The sequence below is a fragment of the Capsicum annuum genome, chromosome 3 (assembly GCF_002878395.1).
Source record: "Capsicum annuum cultivar UCD-10X-F1 chromosome 3, UCD10Xv1.1, whole genome shotgun sequence".
In the NCBI taxonomy this organism is placed as follows: domain Eukaryota; kingdom Viridiplantae; phylum Streptophyta; class Magnoliopsida; order Solanales; family Solanaceae; genus Capsicum; species Capsicum annuum.
This window is the reverse complement of record NC_061113.1, coordinates 18208374-18215979: the sequence shown is the minus strand read 5'-3', so window position 1 is coordinate 18215979 and position 7606 is coordinate 18208374. Positions and strand designations below refer to the sequence as shown.

The 7606-nt window shown below is 27.8% G+C and overlaps 1 long non-coding RNA gene across 1 annotated transcript in view; it reads left to right on the top strand.

Moving 5' to 3' along the window:
• LOC124897025 overlaps positions 1-367 on the top strand; it is a 3960-nt gene extending 3593 nt beyond the window's left edge. The window contains exon 2 of the long non-coding RNA XR_007053449.1: positions 135-367. This is a non-coding gene — a long non-coding RNA (uncharacterized LOC124897025). The remainder of the gene's footprint in view (positions 1-134) is intronic.
• Positions 368-7606: the final 7239 nt, after the last annotated feature.

Here is a 7606-nt window from a genome sequence, read left to right as displayed (position 1 = left end):
TATATATATAGAGAGAGAGAGAGATGAACCGCTTATTATAGTAATTCATTCGTTTATTCACTTTTTAAAATATTAATATCTAAGAAAAATTCTACGTATGTCACTGAACTAGTGAACGATGTCAATTTTGCTAGGACAAGGAAGTCATGCGGCAGGATGCACTAAAGATGCCGATTGTGCAAAGGCTGTGAGATGCATAGATGCACATCCCATATGTAACTTGGCTACACATCAATGTGGCTGTCCACAAGCTCCACCAGCTAAACATGGAACGACTCACCAAAACTGATTTATGTTTGTTTTACTGTGCAAATTTGAACCATTATTTATGATTTTCCTAAGGTTCAATAAAGGTCACTTCATTTCATATGATTGGAAAAGGGTTTAATTTTCTCCTTTTGACTTGATGTTATAATTGCGCGATTTATTTTATCTTCAATTTATTTCTTCGAGCCAATTATGTTTAAGGGTTTTAAAGGATCTCAAATTCTGAAGAACCCTAAATGGTCTTAAGAGAGATTATTTAGTGTTGATTAAAATCAAACGAGAGTGAATAGATCGGAATGGATATAGGTTTTCAATAGCTAATAAGCCGTAAACTTCAAAGATGTATCAATTAAGCTTGATGTGTATAAATCAAGGAATATGACATTTTTTATACGGTTAATTCAGCTCTCTAATAGACGATTGAAAAAACAAGTAAATTTTTTTTTAAAATTTTAATTAACAATATGTAATGAGTTCCTTTATCATATGTTTGATGCTCAATTGGAATAAGTAATATAAAATTTGAGTGAATAAATAAAATTAGTAACTAAATTTAATGGTTGGTTTTGAGATGACTTAAGGGAATCATCACATAGTGATGTGATTAATCACATGGAATATGAGAGGGTAAATCCACTATTAAACATATGGCCAATATCTGGAAAAGTGGCTAACTAGTTACTACTACTACAATATATATATATATATATATATATATATAAAAAAGCACGTGAGTAGCAGACAGCTGGCGGTTGTTATGCCTGCTTTTAACTGTTTGTTTGCTCCGTCATATTACTATATCATCCTTAATTAATTATTAAATGTCATTTACGTATTAGAAAATTAATAATATTTAATAAAATAAAGTAAAATAGACATGTATGGCTTGTCTGTTTCAGTTGTTTTAATTATAATTTTACTATATCACCCTTAATTAATTATTATAAGTTATCTATGTATTAAAAATTTAATAATATTTAATAAAAAAGATAAAATAGACATAAAATGATAAATTAACTCTTGACATTTTAAATTAATTTGACATCGTATATGAGGTCCAGTTAAATTTTTTTCACAAGTATTTTTTATCACAATTTTGCTATATCACTTCGAATTAGTTATTATGAGTTATTTAAGATATGTTTGCTCCGCTACTTCAATAGTGATATTTGGTTGACTTTTGAAATTATATCAGTGTCTCTTAAATTGGAATAGAAGAAAAAGTATTATAAATCACAAAAATTAAAAATTTAAATTATTTTTAAAATATAATTGACAATAAATGCCACAAAAAGTTTAAACAAGGAGAATATAATAAATTGCAACAGCTAACAGCTTAAAGTAGTAAATTACTATGCCAACAAAGTATTATAAATTACAATAACTAATGGCTTAAAAAATTTAAAAATATATTTTACTATCTAAATTTTAATTTATTTATTTTAGTTAACTTGTTATATATTTAAAAATTGTGTAAAAAATATTATAAATTAAAATAATTAATAATTTATTTCATATAAATTGGAATAGATTAATATTACTTGAAAATTATGTAGAAAATTGGATAAATGATAATATAATTAACAATTTAAAATATCTAAAACTATATAACAAATTTGATTGGCTTTCTCAAATATTTCATTAGTGTCACAATAAATTAGGACAAAAAGAGTAGCACATAATATCTGAAAATTATGTAAAAGTATTATAAATCAATAACTAATAATATAAAATATTTAAAAATATACAAAAAAAATTATTAACTTTTCAAATTTTATCTATATTAACATAAATTAAGATAAAAAGTAACATATATTAAACACATACTGCCACGAACTTCGATATCTAGTTACTATATATAAACCAATTTATTCCTTTAAATTATAATGACTAGGATGAGAGCTGACAAAATTATTTGATGAAATCATTCTAAAGGGAAAATTACATTCTATCATAATTTAACTTATCATAACTACAAAATTTTAGTTCTTTTAAATAATTATATAAATTTCTAAGTTTACTTTAAAGCTCGAATATATAACTATAAATTGTGATATATCCATGTAAAACTAAGTGATGTATTCGAAAAAATATAATCTATTCGTATAAAATTAATTATGAAATATGATGTATCCGTGTAAAATGAGCGATATATCTAAAAGAATGTGATGAATCCATATACATTAAATCAAAGGTTAGACTAGAGATTAATTAGGCCTAGAAGAATTGAGATTTATATATCTTTTACTTATTTGTTCAACTCATTCAAAGTTGGGTTGCTTATTAACTACCCATAAATTAGCTCAGCTCAGCACATTTCACTCCAATGCAATGCCACCCATCAAAATTTGGGTTGTTAACTAGTCAAAATAATTCATGAGAAAATTTTATCAAAATAATTTTGATAAGATTTTTTCAGTGACTTATATATAGTTGTAATAACGAAAAATAATAATTTTATAAGATAACTAAAAATTATAAAAGATAAATAATGTAAATAAAGCTTAGAAAGAATAGAGCGGGTTGGATAATAATTCACATTTAGTCTAACTCATTTCAGTTAAATAACTTTTGAGAGAGTAAATATTTCGTTCATTTACTAACTCAGTCCATTTTAATCAACTTAAATTCAGTCTAATTCACCCATTTGGATTGAAACAAACCTGCAATTTATTTTAGGGCTCTGTTAGTACCCTATAAATATTCAAAAAAAAAAAAATTAAAAGTGCTCCTTGTAAATTCAAAAAGAAGATAAATACTAGAAGCAATGAAGAAATGAAATTAAAATAAAAGATTCTTTATACTAAGAAATATTGAAAATAAAATAACTTGTAATCATGAATGTTGTTCACATTTGCAGCTAAATTCGAATATATATACACACACATTTTATAGTATTTAAGAAATGTCTAAATATTTGTAAATTTGGATAGTGTGACTTTCTTGTGATACAAACAGAACAATAATTATGAAATTACATGTAGCTTTTGTTATAAAAATTAATTGGTTATTTAATAAAAATTATAATTGAAATACTATTAAAGACAATAATAATATTTAAATAAATTAAACAATTAAGTTATATAATTAAATATTTTAATGAGTTTAAAACAAATTTTATTTTAGGTTACTTGCCAAACTTCAAAGGAAAATGATTCAATTTCCAAAGTAGTTCATGCACAAATTATTATGTTGTCTTAGTCTTAGATTTTATCTATTTCATTTATGGACAGAAAATAAAAGTTGTTACTAAATTTTCATCAATTCAGAATTTGTTGCTAGAGTATTATTCTCCTAAAAATAGATTACTAAGAGTAATAATCAAAATCAATTATAACAATCATATATAGTTACTATTCAGCTATCACAAAACTTGGAAAAGAATGAAGAAGGCAACATTCTTTAAGATTTTCGTGGTCTCCTTTTTGCTTATTTTGTTAGGTAAGCAATTTAAATCTTGATAAGTTTAAATCAATTTCTGTTTCTTGTTTATACTATAAATATGATAAATCAATTTCTGTTTCTTGTTTATACTATAAATATGATAACTCTACTTAATTTCTTCTTTTCAATAATGTCGACTTTGCTAGTTAGGACAGTCAAGAAACTGTATAATTATTGCATTTTCTTATCTAGCAATTTTTACTCCAGAAAAAATTAGCAATTTGTACTTTTTTTTCATATTATGAATAGGATTTAAACAAGTTATATCCACATAAAATGTTATGACTTTTTACATTAGTAATTTAATTTTCTATCGCATGTCAGTTTATTATTCATTGTAAGCTACTAATAAATATATGTTGTGTAAAATATTTATACAATTAGTGTAAAAAACTTAAATATTTGTTGTGTAATATATTTTTACAATTAATGTGAAAAACTTAACTCTAGTTATTTTTCGTTTCAATTACTTAATCCACAGACAGATATAGTGTACCCCAAGCAGTGTCACGAGATAGTGCTTCATCATTTTTTCTAGCTAGATATATAATTACGTCACTTGTTATTATAGTGTTTTATTCATTTATTCACTTCATCTATTCGACATTGTTTATAAGAAATTCTAAGTACATCACTGACATCTCCATGAGTGTTGGTAGGACAAGGAAGCAATGTTGCGTGCTCAAGTGATGACGAATGTGTTACGGTGGTAGATTGCATAGACGCACATCCCATATGTGATGAAATAAAAAGTTGCCGCTGTCCAGGAAAACCACCAGCAACTAATTATAATAATGGACCTAAAAGAGTTCACAAGACAAACCAAAACTAACTTATGTTTGTTATTCTGTAAAATTGAACCATTATTTATGTTGTTTTTTTCATTGTAACGACCCATGTTGTCGTTATTAAATTATCCATAATAAATTTATGAAAATTCATTTCTCAATATTAACTTGGGTCCAAAATAGCAAATATTTTATATTTGTTATGTCACCTTGAATTTTTCGGCGAAGACTTTAGCCTTCGGATGTGTCTAGATAGACTCAAGCTCGATGAATTTAATTATTCATGAGTTCTAAAATTAATACTTTAGTTTTAAAGTTCTATAGCCTTAACTTTTTCAGTCTTGCTTGACAACAAGTGCTTGGTCAGTAAGTCCATCTGTGTCTTCATATTAGGGCTAATTTCAAACGACCATATCTCCTAATATAAGGATTTAGGGGTCCCACTACCTACCAAATCAAAGATCTATGATTTCTCTTTCCGACGCAACAAATCGTTCCTCAATCCGAATTCGAAGTAAAACATTATGGCTGTTTTAGTGAGCACTGTCTGGGTTGAAATGGGATTTCACTGTAGAGAAAATTCTGATGATATTTAAATCAGCTTCAGTCATATTTTAGGTCTAAAAATCTCAAATTTCATTCCCCAACCCTAGAGAGGTGATTTTTCAAAGCTTAAGGTGAAACTCCTTCGTTGAGGTAAGTTTTTCCATTATTTTCTTCGACTTTTAATTCTTTAACATCTAATTAATTAGAATCCTTAAAAAAAAACCTTTAATGGTGGAATTCTTTTGGGAATACTCATGGGTGTTTTTAATATAACTTAAAGCTGATTTTAATCTATAAATTAAAGATTCCTAACATGAATTTCATAAACTAGATTATGAGTTTTGATGGTTAGGAACCTTGAATTTCGTAAAGATGAGACCTTTAGCATAAAAACTCCATTAATGGAGATGAGTTAAGCTTGAAAGAGCTAATTAATGAATAATTGAACTTGAAGAATGATATAGACCTTGAATTAAGGGTAGAATTACTAGGTTTGAATCCCCAAGATATTTGTTTGAAGAGTAATTATTTAATTACTCTTATAATTGCTTGATTTTTAGATGATTCATTATTCCAAGGCATGAAGGAAAGGAAAGAGCATCTTTGTTGCAGCTTGAGTCTCCCAAAAGCTTGGCGTCCAAGTAGGATAGGTTTAATGAGTAGCAGATTGTGTTATTTTATATTTTCAAAATTTTGAATTGATGGGAGAAGAATGTCTAGGCCTGCGGGCATGGAGTTGATGTGGATAAAGACACGAGAACTTAACTTTAATTCCGAAAACTATATTATTGATTAATTATGTGATATTTGTGATATTATGTACTATGTGCCGCAATGAGATTGTAGTAAATGAAGGATGTGGAAATTATAGTTTTTATTTGTTTTGGTGATGAACCTAGCTGAGTTATAATGATATTAAGTTGTATGTGTTGGACAATAATATGGTGAGGAGAACCATGCTAGGATTAAGCATTGATGAGCATAGTAATATCTAAAGGATAGATGACTTGAATTAGTGTGATGATTATATTATATGGAAAGAGGTAGTGACATTTTAACAATTAATAAGTAAGCAATGCTCCAATTGTGACTTGCATGCTTAAGTGATAAATTATGATTTATTTTCTGATATTCTTGTTTTGGTATTGATAAAAGAACTTTATCTATTGGATGCCCATGAGTGGCTAAATTAGTGATAATGATAATTTATTAAAATGTGTATATGAGAGGCTTGTTTGATAATGATAACTCCTTAAATTAATGTCATAAATGGCTTGTTGATGATCGTGATGAATTATTAAAATAATACCCGTGAGAGGGTCAAAATATTGATAAATAAAAGAACTTGATCGAATTTCTTTATGATTTTAACTACACTTATAGATTTAGTACGTCATATTGCATCCCGAAAGATAGTGGGAATTTAATAAAATGTAGATAGTAGGTTATGATTTAATTGAAGTTTATACTAGATTTAGTTGTGTGTATGCTCCTAAATTGGCTACTTGTTGATTGGTATTCGAACATGCTCGAAATTGTTGATGTGTGTATAAATGATTATTGGAAATTTACTTGATCAAATTGTCTTATGACTTTAAGTGTACTTGTAAACTTGGCACATCATGTTGTATGCTGTGTGGTAGTGTAAATTTGATATTGATATTACCTATTTATGATGGATCGGATACCACGCCGGTACAGATATGTATATGTTGGATCGGGTACCACGCCGGTACAGATATGTGTATGTTGGATCGGGTACCACGCTGGTATAAATTTATGTATGATGGATCGGGTACCACTCCGGTACGGATATGTATCTATATTGGATCGGGTACCACGTCGGTACAGATATGTGTATGTTGGATCGGGTACCACGCCAATCCGGATATGTATATGTTAGATCGGGTATCACGCCTGTATGGATATGTATATGTTAGATCGGGTACCACAATGGTACGTTACATGAACATAGATTGTTCCCTGCAGGACATGATTATTTGGGCAAAAATAAGTCCCTTAGCATGTGTGTACATATTTGTATTGAGTCTGTGCATATTTACAATATGGTTGATATTCTTGATGGTTATGTGGCTTGTTTGTGAGCACTGTTTGATCTGTTATTATTGTATTGTTGATTCATTGGGTATTTGATTGTGTGATATGTATTTGAAAAAGTGAAGCTTTGTAATTACTTATATGTTGGTTGACTTGCTTCATTTATACGTGTTTTAATCGTAGCTTACCAGAATGGCTTGTTATCATTCTTTAATATTATAAGAGAGCATTTGGTTGTTAGCCAGAGAGTTTAGTATGGGTTGTCTATGATTACGGGTTTGTTCCTGTGAATATGAGTATGAAAAAAGATAAGGTGAATAAAGAGGAATAGTGATGTATTAGCTTTGGATTGTAGTTGATTGTGTGAATTAATGAGGCTAGAGTATGTTAGTAGTGAATACAATATTGATGGAGTTAGAAGAGTACTTGGCTTGGATGATATAAGTTATATAGGTAAAGTAATAATGTTATTACAATCTTAGTTGAATTATATTCCATTCAAG